A 16,910-nucleotide genomic window follows, 5' to 3' on the forward strand; every position below is an offset into this window, starting at 1 on the left:
GTGGGTCGTAGATAATCCATGAGGGTACGTTGGTCCGCCATTGGAGGTGGATTCCCCGAAACTTTCTCTTGGTTTTTAGCTTTTAGTCTTTTTCTGAGAAAGCGTTCGGGTTCTTCTAGAGGTTTTTTTATGTCCTTATTAGAACTGGAGCTCATACACTATGTAGAATGGGGTCTGGTTCCAAGTCCTGCAATAAAAACAGAAAAGAATGCTGGTCAGAAGGTTCACCACGGCCCCGTGCTCAGTGAACACGGCCCGTGGTCGGAATTACAGTGTTTGTTTTCCAGATCCCAGTTACTGGAGAGTTGGACACGGCCCCGTGTTGCACCTACACGGCCCCGTGGTCAGCCTTCTGTAACTTGGAAAACTAAAAACTGCCAGTGACTATGCTGGGCACGGCCCGTGTCCGACCAGGCGCGGCCCGTGCTGAGCTCTGCAGAAGCTGAAAAACTAAGAAAATCCTAAAAAATTAAAAAGAAAAATAAAAATATGATTAGGCCGTTGATTCCTAACTTTCTTAAAATCCTTGTGTCCCCGGCAACGGCGCCAAAAACTTGATGTGCGTTAGGTGTAATATATTTTTGATGTATATTTTAAGCCCTTTTTACACTTTTAGCCAAGTTTTAAATTTATAAAACACGATATTTACTTACACTTAACACACATATGGGCAAGTGCACCCATCGTGGACGTAGTATAGTGTTGGTAAGATACCGAGGTCGTCCAAGGACACAAGAGCTTTTAGTACCGGTTTATCCTCAACGTCTAATCAAATCAAAAAGATAGAAAAGATTTTTAAACTAAGAAAATAAAAACTAACTAAATGCTGAAAAATAAAAATAAAATAAAAACAGATAGACAAGATGAATCACTTGGATCCGACTCGTGTATTAGTATAGCCTTTGATTATTTTCGCACTTTTGCACTTGTTTAAGAGATTATCTTAGTTATTGTAGTAGGCCCCTCTTTTGAAGGCGACGTTACCCTCAACCCAGTAGTTTGAGTCAGCAAGGATACAATCCTAAAGGGTCGGATTATTGGAAGATAATGAATTAAGTTATTAATGCAAATTATGGTAGTCCCCGCTTTTGGCGGTGACGTTACCCTCGACTAAGTAGTCTGAGTCAGCAGGGATACAGTCCTAAATAGCCGGGTTATAGTATTAATAGTAGTTAACTTATGAGGGGGTCAAAGAGTTTGGATCCCCGCCATCCAATACCTATGGGCATTGAAGGAGATCCTACTAAATTTGACCCAGGTCCCTTGCAGGACCTCTAAACGCTGAACAAGGGCAAGGCCCTTACCAAATCGTTCCCTTAACCCCCGACCAGGTAGCCAACATACCTCCATATAGACCGTGGAGATATGAATGGTGAAAATCTTTTATTTTATATAGACAGTAAAATAATGCCAAGACACCACGGACAAACGAGAAGGAAAGATCACCTTCAACATAAGTAATTAGTTATTAAAGTCACTAATACAAAACCAAATAAAAAGTGCAAAAGATTAAAAATAAAAAGTATTATACTAAACACTTGTCTTCACCAAGTGATGTAAGAGACTTAGGCAAACATGGCCTTCATTCTCAAGAACTCTTACGATCAATCTTGGATCCCGAGACGACTCACACACTCTATGATGGACAATGGATGATGGTGTTGTGATGGTGGTGGGTGGTGGATGAAGTGTGAGAGAGGTGGTGTGCCAAGGGATGAGTTGAAATGAAACCAAGCACTCCTATTTATAGGCTGAACAGAAGGCTGGGCACGGCCCCGTGTCCGCTGGATACGCCCCGTGCCCGTCTGACACTCTCTCTCTTCATTAATTGTAATTCGCAATTACAATTAATGCGCATGCTGTACTTTCGCCACGCCCATGTGCTCACTGGACACGGCCCCGTGGTGGGCAATAGAAGCTTCTATAGGTTTGTCTTTTCTGCTGCTTCTTGGGCACGGCCCCGTGCTGCACGGGGCGTGTTCAGTCTTCTTACTTTTCTATTTTGCTTGGGATGATGCCGTTGAGGGGTTGGGCAATCCACTTTTGTTCCTTTTCTTGTATTTATGTTAGATTTAGCTGTCTTTTTGCTTCTTTTGTTAATTTGAGCTCATTTCATCCTGAAAATACAAAAGGAAGACAAAAACACTCTTTTTCCAACATTAGTACTTAAAAAGGGTTAGTTTTATGCCTCATTTGATGTAATTTATATGTTGCATTTTATACACATCAAGTACTGAAGACGCAAAACAGTGAGTTCAGGCTCCCCCTTTTCTTTAACTGATTTTGGTTTTATAACTCTCGGGGGTGAAATACATGTTACGAATGCTTGAACGGTATGAAATGCCTATGAAATACTAGATCATGTGAGCATAAACTTAATACTGAAATGCCATTAATACTTAATTAGGGATGAGGGTGATATCTAACGGGTACGGCCGAACCCCACTCATGGTCACAACTAGTACCAAGTAGTGCTTCGGAGTCCCAGTCGAGGTTAATCGACACGGTCGAGGTTAATCGACACGGTCGAGGGTAATCGACACAGTCGAGGGTAATCGACACAGTCGAGGGAAATCGACACAGTCGAGGAAAATCGATGAGGGTATATGCCTACTCATTACGAGTGCTCCCTATGTCCGACACAGTCGAGGGAAATTGACATAGTCGAGGTTAATCGACACAGTCGAGGAAAATCGATGAGGGTATATGCCTACTCATTACGAGTGCTCCCTATGTCTTCATATGCCTTAAAGTCCTTGTAAAACATTCATGTTCATACACGCTTTTCATACCTGTTTACAAAGGAGTCTCTCAAAGATTTACAAGATTACAGTACTCACACAAAACGCATGAACTCGCTCAACTTTTGTTGATGTTTTCCAAAATTATATGTATTTCAGGTGACAGGATGGATCTTGGGCGCGGGTGTTGTAACTAGAAGTAGACTTCAAGTTTAGATGTCATCCACTTTTGTTGGTTTGTAACCTAGTCGAAGGTTGTGTTTTAAAACTTAAATAACCAGTGTTTGTAATACTCAAATTTTATGAATGGATGAACATCATTTTGATCATGTAGTTGTTTATTACGATTGAATGCAATGATATTAAACCAGTCACAGATCATACGCTTCCGCAAAAGTCAGGGTGTGACATTCAATCCCCTTCAACCTCCACAAAAAACTATTTTAACCCAACAGTGGTTTGAAACCACCGTTTTAACCAAACAGCGGTTTCAACAACAGTTTTCTCCACAACACTCTGCTTTATCCCAACAGTAGTTCCAAACATCTGTTTTCATCCATCTGTTGACCAAAGTCAACAGATGTATCAACCACTGTTTTATTTTCAAACATCTGTTCACAATAACAGAGCTTTGATCATTTAAACAGACCTTTGCCAATATTACAAGCTTTTACACTCTCAAACCTAAATATTCATTTAGTTAATTTAAATAACAAACATGGTTAATAATTTTGACACAACTAATTATATAAAAACTACAAGTGTCAAACAGAGGTAACTATATAATAAACAAAGTTCAAAACAGCAAACATCATTCAATAAAATACAGCATACTAATTCCAAATCAATGGGCGAAATAGTAGTCTCGATAAATAAAGCTCCTTTCGGACCATTGTAGTTGTCAACATGTTGGAGGTATTTCAAAAGTTCGTTGCTCAGATCAACTTCAACCATATCCCCCCAGATGCTTGTTATCAGCCACTTGTTGTTTTCAATTATATTAGTCCTTCGGCGCCTATCTACATAATCAACTACACGAGGATTATTGAAAGCAAACACCTTCATCCATCCTTCTTCTTCATATCTGAGCAAATCAGCAGTTAGCTCAGCAGACTTTCCAATAACAATCAAATGCAGCGTCTTTGCGATGGTCAAAAAATGCCCTTGGCAAGGATTGACTACGATACTCTCTGGAAAACGAAACATTCTGAAAGTCTTAGAAAGAACATCAAAAGCAACGATGTTCCCCTCACCTAGTGGATACCAATAATTTGAAACCATGAAATATATGGTTTTATCAGCATAAACTCCTGTAGACCATGAATAACTGCTTGAACCATAATTATTTACACTACCGAAATTTATTGTTCTCCATGACTCACGACGTCGTGAGTAAACACGAGCAGTAGCTACATTACGGTAACATCTGATGTTCAGCACTTTCAGATAATTGAATTGATCCAAATAAATTCCACCAGTATCAGAGTTTCGATCATGATTGTAATTTAAGTAGTCGTCAGACAAAACCTTATAGCGCCTGGTAGTTGGATTCCAAAGAATCAGCTTACAGCAAATCTCTTCATTGCAAACTAACAACAATCCATTAAATGACGATAGAATACGTAAGAATGTAGGCTGGACATTGTTAGGAAAACTAAAGGTTTTGCTTCTAACAACATCCAAATTACCAGCAACTACGTCGTCAAAGACAATTGACGTGTCTTTAAAGAAGAGTAGTTTCTTTTGTAGTGAATCTCCACTTCGGAGACCATGCATCATCTGAAATCCATGACTTGACAGTTCCCTATAAAAATTCTTGGAAAGACATTTCAAACGACCAATATCTTCTGCAGAGAGCCTTGTGAAAATTTCGTCAACAATCACTTGAAACCCAATGTTTTCCATTTTGCAGTGAACCAATGTGTCTTTGAAAGTAAAAGAAATTGTAATGATATTGATAAACAAAAAACTTTTGAAGATGATTGAGTAGATGGATGAAAACGGTAATGATGAAAACCTCTGCCCAATGTATTTTATATACCCAATGAAGACAGTTATGACTAAACACATCGTCAGACGAAAGAATATGATGCGACACTCGTTAGGCTTTTAATGCATTTCCATGGGAAAAGTATAAAATTCAACACGTTATTATAATTACAATTAACCTCTTCATTTACCATAAGACGCCTTTACCATAAGACAGAACTGAGTGAGTGACATGCATTAATTGCAAAGTACATATCCCCAGGCATTTTGAATTTGAAAATTACCGGCAATTTCAAAACATCTGCTAAGGTATATGTTTGCCAAAGGAAACATCTGCTAAGTTATACTTTCTTGGCGATGGGCAGTGGTTTGCCCTCTTGAATGTGGTCCAGACCTTTGACATCTGAATATAGAGTAGTGGTTTGAAATTAAATGTATTTTAACTCAGATAAAAAATCTCAGATAAAAAATCGCTTCATTTGCAATCATCATTTAGTCATAACTCAGATAAAAAATCTATTCATTTAAAGATCAGCAATACTCTACATAGTAAACAAATGCTTCTGCAACTCCACCAGAGAAAGATATTGCGAACATCTGTTAGCCAACAACAGATATTGCCAACAATAGAAAGTCAAACAGCCGTTAGATTAGTAGAAGATCACCACTAAACAAATGTTCTCTTTGGGCAGAATTTACCTTTGACAGAGAATTAAAGTAACAGATGCATCAGTATTTACAATTGAGAGGAGGAAATTCTTCGAAAAGCTCTATTAGGCAACAACAGATGTTGGCAATAGTAGCAAGTCAAACAGCCGTTAGATCAGCAGATGATGATTTAGAGCAGATGTTCTCTTTTGGCAAACTTTATCTTTGACAGATCTATACACTAACAGAAATTGATACAACATCAACATAATCTAATTAAACTCAGAGACAATTTCACTTCTACATCAAAAGTACCGATCTGCAATAATCAAATGATATTAAAAATTACATAATAATACTTATTCACCTTAAAATTAGTAAAAATAAAATGCTCCACAAACATTAATAGGATTAAATTTAATTATGAGGATTAAAGATCAACAATTACATCGAGTACTGAACAACGAAACTTTAAAATCTAACAACACCAAGAAATGTAAGAATCTAACAGCAAAAATTTAGTGCTTTTAGCTTCAACTCCATCGAGTACCGAACTTCACAATGTATATCTTCGACAATCGCCATGAACTCCACGGAAGTACTGAATGCATCACCATCAGGTTTCTGGAAACCTGGTCTCTCGTGAACAGACCAAGATGCAGTACATGAAAACACTTCTTCAGCTGTTGAAGAGTAGCCATATCCTCATATACTTAATCCTCAACTTGCTTCATAAAGAGCTGCTTTAAACCAAACTTTATTATTCTTTTAATACAAAAAAGGCAGGAAAGAACAAATCTCTAGTAAAATAAAATCTTATCTTACAGGAGTAGCAGATCCTTTCTTGTGTTTAGTAGGAACTACTGTGGGTTCTACATCATCATCATCTGCCCAAGTCATATATAATCATCATTTAGTCATAAGCAAAAATTATTTAAAATGTACATTTAATAATCTTTCTTTGTGTTTAATTTAACTTTATGCTTCTTTTAATACAAACTTAAAATAACCCGCAGATGATTGTATGAATTTCAAACAACTGTGGAATTTAATGTTGGGGATCGAGTACTGCTCAAGGTATCTCCCTGGAAGGGAGTAGTTCGCTTTGGTAAAAAGGGAAAGCTCGTTCCTCGCTATGTGGGTCCTTTCATGATACTCGAAAGGATTGGCAAGGTGGCGTACCGACTCGACCTGCCATAGGAATTAAACAACGTACATCCGGTGTTCCACGTATCTAATCTTCGGAAATGCTTAGCCGACGAGGAACTTTAGGTTCCCATCGAAGACTTGCAAATAAATAGGCTTTACACTTCGTGGAGAAACCGGTCGAGATCATGGATCGAGGTGTCAAGCAATTGAGGCGCAGCAAAATTTCCATAGTCAAGGTTCGATGGGAAGGAAAGCGTGGCACCGAATTCACTTGGGAACTCGAGAGTGAGATGAAGACCAAGTATCCGCAGCTGTAACAACTCTCACTAAAATTATTACTTAGTATGTTAATTATCTAATAAGGAAACCCTAATTGAGAAACCCAAGTAATTCTGCATAAACCCTAAAATTTTCAGAACAATCAGAATCAGGATCAGGGCCCCTGAAACTCAGGGGGGGGGCTAAACCCTAATTGATGATTATCCTCACAGTTTGCTGTAGGATGTGAATTTCGTCGAATTGTGACTCACTAAGGCTATGTTGGACACGAACCTACCCTACCCTAAAACATTACCTGTCGCGACACGCGACAGGACCAGTGTCCCCTGTCGCGACACGCGGGGGAACCAAATTTCCAGTATAAATAGAGGGGGTTGGCACTTGAATTGTGATGTTGGTTCGACGATCAAATTCCAAATATACACTGAGATATACGTAGATTACTACAAACACACACGAAACACGAAACGCTGCCGCGATAAACAGGGTAATAACTCGATCGCTATTACGATTCAACGTCCGATCGATTGAACCTATCCAACGAATGTTTAAGTGCTGCTTAAATTGGGTTTATACTTTGTCATTCGTCGTTAATTCGATGGATGTTTAAGTATCGCACTTTGTCATTTGTTGTGAGGGTTTAATCTCGTGAATTGTCGTAAATGTTGTATTAGTTACTAACCTAGTTTCGTGTGCATTGTTATTTAAATTAGGTTAAACATGCTAATCAGTAGACTAAACTCCGCCCGCATAAATCTGCAATGTGAGTCATTCTCTTTTTACCAAATTATTTCCAAAACTCTATTTATTTCAAAGTTATAATTACAGGGATTAAGTCTTTGTAGTCTTCATTACAGCTGGTATGTGGGGTTTGTATACATTACTTGTTAATCCATCACCATTGGATAACGAGATAGCCAATGGGTGGTCGAGTGACAAATACCGTGGGTATATGGTTGACATGTAGAAACATTGTAATCGCTCTTAATACTGTAAATTATAACAATAATATCGTTTTAGACAAAATAAATGATTCACTCAGTATTTCCCCGCTAACAAAACCTTTTTCAAACATGTTTCAGGTGATCTGTTGTGATCCAGGAAAAGTGCCGTGAAGCACTACAAGCTTAAAGAAGTGGCTCAAAATGAATAAATAAAGAAACATGTTTTGTAAAATAAAGATTTCCCAGTGAAATCACTTTATCATAAATTTCAGGGTTTTATCCCTAATTTATGTAATAAAGTAAACGGGCATTTTAAAGTATTAAAAGATCCTGTATTAAAGACTTCCGCTGTCTCCTAAATTAAATACCACGGGATTCCTGTCCCGCGGCTCTGGACCGGGTCAAACCGGGGCTAGGGCCGTGACAGGAAAAGGTGGTATCAGAGCCACTGATTTAAGCAATCTAAGTATTCAGCAAAATACTTAATTCTACTGATTGCCATTATGTGATTATGTGTTTATTAACTGACTATTTGTTAGTTACAGTATGGGTAAACAAAGACTTTCGGCTATCTATCATAAATTAGATACTTCACCTAAAGAAAAAGGAACTTCCTCAAAATACCCAGCAGATATGGATGAAGGAATATTTGTCCGTAAAGCACAGTTTGAAAAGCCACTATCTCCCAGTAAAAGAAGTTTGATTATTAGGAAAAGTCAGGAAAAAGGAAAGAAATCCCAACCAAAGAAAGTGAGGTTTAATCCGGAAACCCAGGAAATAGGCAATAATCCACCTTGGGAAGACAAATTAGATGAAAAATGGGCAGATCTTTATATGTTAGCAACGGTAGCAGTAAATACCAACCATTAAAATTATCAGGACCCTGAATCAGTATTAGCACCTATGTTACCAACAAGCCAGAAACTCTAAAGAAAAGTTATCCCGTAAATAAATAAATTACGATAAGCCCTAGTGTGTTTCAAATTTCAGTTGTCCTTTGTATTAAATTAGTCACACGGTATGCAATAATACTTAAATGTTTATTTGTAAAATTTTGTTATGAAATTTTAACTTAGCATTTTTGTGCATTTTGCATATATGCTAATCAGCATGAATGAGTTATCTGAAGCCCTTCAGAATCTCAATCTCTATCCTGTACCAATAGAAGTATCCAACGACTTCACTGGTTACATTGCTGATTTCGAGGAACCTATGGAATTTCAAGCTCCACCTCCGGAGAAAGCAAAGCCTAAGAAAAAAAGAAGATATGTAGGATGGAGGAAAGTGCGCAGGAGGAAACCAGCAACTAGGAAAATTCCCAAAATAGAAAATCCTATGGATAAAGGAAAAGGAATCGAGATCGGAGAGAGTTCTAGGCCAGCAGGGATAGAAATCGGGGAAAATTCTAGGCCAACGGGAATAGAACTCGGGGAAAGTTCTAAGCAAACTGAAGACTTTCCATTTCAGGTGGAATTAGATCATCTACTGGCAAGCTGTGATATCATTAGACCAATCACCAACAATCTCTACCCTTATCCTGCTGAAACCCAACTTCCAATGAATTTGGAACCAGCTATTCCAGACCCTCTAATCCACACCCAACCTTTAGGAGAAATGGATGAGTGGTGGACTAACGACTGGCAGTTTCAAAACCTTCTAAATAATCCTTATGACTTTTTCCCTCAGTTCGACCCAGAACCTATACCAAACCCACGATGAGTAATGAGAACCTAGCCGAACTCCGCCATTTTGGCGAAGAACTGATAGGCACAGGGAATAGGATCCAGGAAATGGGAGAACAAATCTCCTGGAAATACGATGAGAGGGAACGTCGCTACTAAAATGCCAGCTAACAAAAGAATAGTGGGGATGGGAGGCTATGTTTGTATAATAACAGTAGTAACAAAAATATAACTCTGTAAAATAGCTCAGAAATAAAACATTGTAAGATAAACAGTGTGTACGGATGCCTAAGATAATCTATAAAATAGAAGTCGGGAAATAAAAAATTTTGGCTATATATGTATATTGTAAAAGTTTGTGTGGTTATGTGTAATTGATTTGTATATTTGATTATCGATTATTTGACACTAATAAATTATATCTATAATAATTACCAGATTGAAAACGCTGGTAATGAACCAGTTAATGAAGTGAATCAATCTGAACAAAATCAGGAAAATCAATTTATGACTACGCAAGATATCGAGAATATCGTTGCTCAAGGGATAGCCAATGTTATTCCAGCAATTCTGGCTGCTGCCCAGAAACCTGTTGAACCTCAACAAATCATTCCTAGTAAACGTACTCAAGAAGATAACTTCAGTAATAGCGTAAATGGAGGCGGCAATCATGATAATCACAACAATGATCCACGGCAGGCCCCACTCCCTAAAAAAATGAAAGCTGCAACGCCTGGTTGCACTTACAAAGAATTTCTTACTTGTAAACCAGCAGAATTTGCAGGCAATGAAGGGGCGACTGCGACACTGCGTTGGTTAGAGAAAACCGAAGCAGTAATTATGATAAGTAAATGTGCTGAAGAAGACAAAGTTATGTATGCTTCGCATCTTTTTAAAGAAGGGGCGCTAGAATGGTGGAATACGGTGCTCCAAGCCAAAGGAAGAAATATGGCCTATGCCATGAATTGGGAAGAATTTAAGCAGTTAATGGAAAGAAAATTCTGTCCCGACTATGAAAAGGAACAAATGGCAAATAAGTTCCTGAGCCATCGTATGGTAGGTGTAGACTGTCGAGGATATACTTCGACATTCTTCGAATATGCGAGAGTGGTACCAACCCTGGCTTCGTCAGAACCGGTGCTTATTTCCCGTTATATTTGGGGATTGATTGGCGAAATCCGTAATATCGTTAAAGCTGCGAGACTTCGCACTATTGACGATGCGGTAGAATTAGCTAACACCCTAACTGACGAACTGGTACGTACAAGAGAAGAAAACCGGAAGAAGGATTTGGCTCAGAAAATTACCCAAGGATTTCGTATGGGTAATAATAACAAGTTCAAGAAGAGGGGAATCGGGCAATCTTCCACTCCGCCTTTCTGCAGGAATTGAAGAAAGAAACATTTTGGAAAATGCAATGAAACCTGTAACTTTTGCAAAGCTATAGGACATCATGAGGAAGATTGTAGGAAAAAGACCAGGATCTGCTATAACTGTGGAGAAACCGGGCATTTCAGAACCGAATGTCCCAAACTGGTCAAACCAGCAGACAACAAAGCTAAGACAACCGACGGAACTACTAAAAAGAATGCCAGAGCATTCCAGCTGACCACTCAAGAAGCAGAACTCATTCTCGATGTGATAGCTGGTACGTTCTTAGTCCACAACGTGTTTGCAAAAGTATTATTCGACTCCGGTGCAAACCAAAGTTTTATTAATACCTCATTTTGCCAAGCTCTTAATTTACCATTGACCAATCTTAGGCAGATTTTTACAGTCGAAACGGCAGATGGAAATTCTGTTAAAATAAATAAGGTCTTGCAAGAAGGAAAAATAGAACTCTTAGGCCATAAGTTTTCTGCAAACCTGTTACCTATGAAGTTAGCCGGGTTTGATGTGGTATTAGGAATGGATTGGTTAGTAGCCAACCATGCAAGAATTCTCTGTGACAAAAATTCCGTAGAAATCCATACACCTACAGGAGAAGTAATTTTAATCACGGGAGATAAACCTCGAAAGCCACTGAAATTCATTTCTGTAATAAAGTTGGCTAGTTATTCAAGAAAACAAGAAGTAGTGTATATGATTTCAGTAATCATTAACACAAAAAGTAAGGAACTTAAGGATATACCAATAGTATCAGAATATCCAGATGTCTTTCCAGAAGAATTACCCGGGTTACCACCTGATAGGGAAGTAGAGTTTAGGATTCATCTAATTCCTGGAACTACACCAATAGCCAAAGCACCTTACCGGCTAGCACCCACTGAAATGCTAGAATTGAAAAAGCAGTTAGATGAATTACTAAGCAAAGGATTTATACAACCAAGTTCATCCCCTTGGGGAGCACCAGTGTTGTTTGTGAAAAAGAAAGATGGATCGATGAAAATGTGTATCGATTATAGGGAACTGAATAAGGTTACAATTAAGAATCGATACCCATTACCTAGGATTGACGATCTTTTTGATCAACTCCAGGGAGCTAGGTATTTTTCTAAGATAGACTTACGCTCCGGATACCATCAATTGGAAGTACAAGAGGAAGACATACCTAAAACTGCTTTCAGAACTAGGTATGGTCATTATGATTTTACAGTCATGCCCTTCGGACTAACAAATGCTCCTACAGCATTCATGGACATGATGAATCGGATTTGTAAACCATACTTGGATAAATTCGTAATTGTCTTCATCGACGATATACTTATTTATTCCAAAAGTCAGGAAGAACATTGTGAGCACCTGCATGCACTCTGAACTTTGTTAAGAAAGGAAAAGCTTTACGCCAAATTCTCGAAGTGTGAATTCTGGCTGCAAGAAGTGCAATTTTTAGGACATATGATAAATCACGAAGGTATTCACGTAGATCCTTCTAAAATAGAAACAATTACCAAATGGAAGGTTCCGCAAACAGCTATGGAAATTAGAAGCTTTCTAGGTTTAGCTGGATACTATAGACGATTTATTAAGGATTTTTCTAAGATAGCTGTACCTTTGACTAAGCTAACCTGTAAAGCAGTTAAGTTTGAATGGGGACCTAGACAAGAAGAAGCTTTTAAGATATTAAAACAAAGGTTGACAAATGCTCCAATTTTAGCCTTGCCAGAAGGAACTGAAGATTTTGAACTATATTGTGATGCTTCAAAATTAGGTTTAGGTTGTGTGCTAATGCAACGCAAGAAAGTAATTGCGTATGCCTCCAGGCAATTGAAGAAAAACGAGGGAAATTATACAACTCATGATCTAGAGTTAGGAGCCGTAATATTTGCCCTTAAGATATGGAGACATTATCTGTATGGAAGTAAGTTTACTGTTTATACAGATCATAAAAGTTTAAGGTACATATTTGGGCAAAAAGAATTGAACATGAGGCAAAGAAGATGGATGGAAATCCTGAGTGACTACGACTGTGATATCCAATATCACGAAGGAAAAGCAAACATAGTCACTGATGCTTTAAGTCGTAAGTATCATGAAAAGCAAAAGCAAGTCCGTGCTCTTAGATTAAATCTTCAATTTGATTTAATGGAAAAATTGAAGAAAGTTCAAGAAACAGCAATCGAAGACGATGCTGAAGGAATGAAAGGACGAATAAAAGAGTTAGAGCAAGGAAATGATGGAATTTGGAGATTCCACAAGAAAAGAATTTGGGTACCTAAGCAAGGAGAATTAAGAAATAAGATTCTAGAGGAAGCCCATAAATCTAGGTATACCATGCACCCAGGTAACAATAAAATGTACCAAGATTTAAGGAATAATTTCTGGTGGATAGGTATGAAAAAGGACATAGCTAGATACGTGTCTAAGTGTCTTACTTGTTCGCAAGTTAAGGCAGAACACCAGAAACCTTCAGGATACTACAACAATTAGAAATGCCTGTATGGAAATGGGAACTCGTAACAATGGATTTTGTTACTAAGTTACCGAAAACCAGAAAAGGTAATGATGCGATTTGGGTAATTGTGGATCGATTAACCAAATCAGCTCATTTTCTACCCATGAAAGAAACCTTTAGCATGGAAAGGTTAGCCAAGTTGTACGTAGATGAAGTAGTATCTTTACATGGAGTCCCATTCTCCATTGTATCGGATAGGGATAGTCGTTTCACTTCCCATTTCTGGACTAGTTTCCAGGAAGCAATGGGAACCCGGCTAAATTTAAGTACTGCATATCATCCACAAACAGACGGACAAAGTGAAAGGACGATACAAACCCTGGAAGACATGCTCCAAGCATGTGTAATTGATTTTGGTGGTAACTGGGATAACCACTTACCCTTAATTGAATTCTCCTATAACAATAATTATCATTCAAGCATTGAAGCTGCCCCATTTGAAGCACTATATGGACGTAAGTGTAGAACCCCAGTTTGTTGGGCAGAAATAGGAGAAAGTCAGTTATCAGGTCCTGAAATTGTGCAAGAAACCACTGATAAGATAACTCAAGTCAAGGAAAGATTGAAAACAGCTGAAGATCGTCAGAAAAGCTATGCAGACAATCGCCGCAAGCCGCTAGAGTTTCAAGTCGGAGACAAATTACTTTTGAAAGTTTCTCCTTGGAAAGGAGTAGTACGGTTCGGTAAGAAAGGAAAGCTGAGTCCAAGATACGTAGGACCTTTCCCAGTAATTCAACGAATAGGACCAGTTGCTTATCATTTACAACTACCAGAAGAATTAGCTGGAGTACATGATGTGTTTCATGTATCCAACCTCAAGAAATGTTTATCTGACGAATCCCTGGTAGTACCTCTTCAAGATATAGAGGTAAATGAAAAGCTAAAATTTGTGGAGAAACCATTACAGATAGAAGATAGAAAGATTAAGTTTCTCAAGAACAAACGAGTAGTGTTAGTCAAAATCAAGTGGGATTCAAAGAGAGGAACAGAATACACTTGGGAGCTGGAATCAGAAATGAAGCGGAAATTTCCTCATCTATTTCAGTAAATCTCAAGGACGAGATTTTTATTAAGGTGGGGAGGATGTAACAACTCTCACTAAAATTATTAATTAGTATGTTAATTATCTAATAAGGAACCCCTAATTGAGAAACCCAAGTAATTATGCATAAACCCTAAAATTTTCAGAACAATCAGAATCAGGATCAGGCAAACGGGTCTCGGCTGTCCGAATGGATGGAGACTTTTGTGTTAGTTATACTATCTTGTCATATGATGATATTACACAATAATACGAAACGCAACTCTTAATCTAGCTCATGAATCAAATTGAAATCAGAAATCAAGCAAACGGGTCTCGGCTGTCCGAATGGACATCCGATCGGATGACCATCCGATCGGAAGGCCATTCGACCGAACAGCCATCCGACCCAGCCCTTTGCACTGCCTTATTCTCCCTCACACTATAAATACCCCTGTCATATCAACAGGCTCCTCCGACCAGCACGCTTTCCAACTTTTCTCAAGCACTTTTCTTTGATTTTTAAGCGATTCTTGTAAGTTTTCTCTGTAATTATCGTACAACTATCATCAATACACACTTTCTCACTTGATTCTTTAACAAAATCATACTTTTCACCGTGAAATCACTAAGATTTGGGCTCTTGAGGGTGACGTCATCATGTCAGTTTGTACAATCTGATGTGTGATGTCATTCCGTTAAGATTTAGTCCAGATCTGAGAGACTTCTATGAGTTTTACCATGAATCTTTATAAAATCTAAACGTTCTCGTTTAATTTCATACTTTTTTTAAAACCTTCTTAACTTTATACTCAAAACGGTGGAATCTAGACCTAAAACAAGCCTAGGCCTTGTTCCTTAGTCTGGAGTCGGCTCGATAACGGATTTCCATCGGAGAGATGACCAAATTGCGGATCAGACATGAAACTCCGTCAAGGAACATCCGTCTGATCGGACGGGGTGGTTCCCATCCGATCAGGCGAGCTGAACCATAATGAGTTTCCGTTGTCTTGATACGTTACCGTGTCGTTTCCGTTAAACTCAAACTTAGAAATTTTACGAAGGATACAAAGGAACAAGATCACAATAGTCGAATGACCATCCGATCGGATGATCATCCGATCGAACGGTCATTCGACCGAACGATCTGTTTCCCATAACCTTTGACACTTAAACTATTCTGAATCAAAACTCTAAACTATTAAACTTTCAACCGAACAGTCATCCGACCGAATGGTCATCCGTCCGTTTGACCATCCGGTCGAATGACTTGGATTTATACTACAACGAAAACTTCAAAAGTTGGAAACTATTTACAAAACACACCTACTGATCGAATGACCATTCGATCGAGTACGGATGACCATCCGATCGGATGGGGGTCCAACAAATTCAACAGGTCATCCGACCAGAGGACCATCCGTCCGGATGGCCATCCGATCAGAAAACATGTCCGACACTTTGCACGGTTCAACTTTCTGTTCAACGCTCATGCTGTTAAACTATAATCAGGCTAACTCTAACGCTCCCTTCAATCCAATAGTTGGTGTCGATACTTAGCACCCACTGTGAGTATACTCGATTCCTTTTTGTTTTGAACACTTTTGGGATGCAACATGTATTCTATAAACTTGACACTTGACACTTGAAACTATTTGAAACTTACTCTATCCGCTGTAAACATGGAAACTTGATACTTGGAAACTTGAGACTTTTATGCTATGTGAACGTTTAATCCTTGTGTGTAGTTCCGCCTTAACAATGGTAGCGCTATAGGGGTAATGCACCTCCCCGTTAGTCTTTGGGGTATTGTTAGGAGGAGACATTTTTGCTTTCCTTGAGTCTTGGGAAAGCGGTCAACGCATTGGAAACTTGGGCTATCACTTGGACTGCGTTTAATAGCATGGTGAAACTTGTTATATGTGTTTTATGCTGGATATGAGTTTTTTGAACGTTTTAAACTATTATACTACCACGTGCTCAAACTTGTATACTCGCCAACATTTTTGTTGATATATTTTAATACATGTTGCAGGTTGATAGTAGCCGAGGGAACAAGAATCAAGCTAGGATGATGCTTAGAAACTCACCTAGTTAAACTAAATGATTCGAACAATATTTGGATGTTTTGTAATCGATGTTTATGGTTGTGAAACTCTGTTTGATGTTTAGACGCTGTCATTGATTTAAATTATATGAGAACAATAGTGTTATGGAAACTTTTGAGCAATCTGGACGCTTAGTGCCACACCCCGATGTTTCCGCCATCGGTTGGGGTGTGACATATAATATAGCTAATAACAACTAAGGGACTCTATGGGATTCAATCTTTGAGATTTTTATTAAAACAAGACCCTTATTTTAATAAAAGGCTATTACTACAAGGATTCCCCATAATTATGTTTTTCCAAAAATTGCCACAAAGTAGTAAAACACGAAACCGAACAATTTACATGTAAAAGCACGCAATCCACATAATTACACACAATGCACGTACATAGCGGAAAACATATAATTTCACATTGTGACAACCGGTGATTTACGGCTCCTAATTATGTGATT

This window comes from Helianthus annuus, chromosome 1 (genome assembly GCF_002127325.2).
Source record: "Helianthus annuus cultivar XRQ/B chromosome 1, HanXRQr2.0-SUNRISE, whole genome shotgun sequence".
In the NCBI taxonomy this organism is placed as follows: domain Eukaryota; kingdom Viridiplantae; phylum Streptophyta; class Magnoliopsida; order Asterales; family Asteraceae; genus Helianthus; species Helianthus annuus.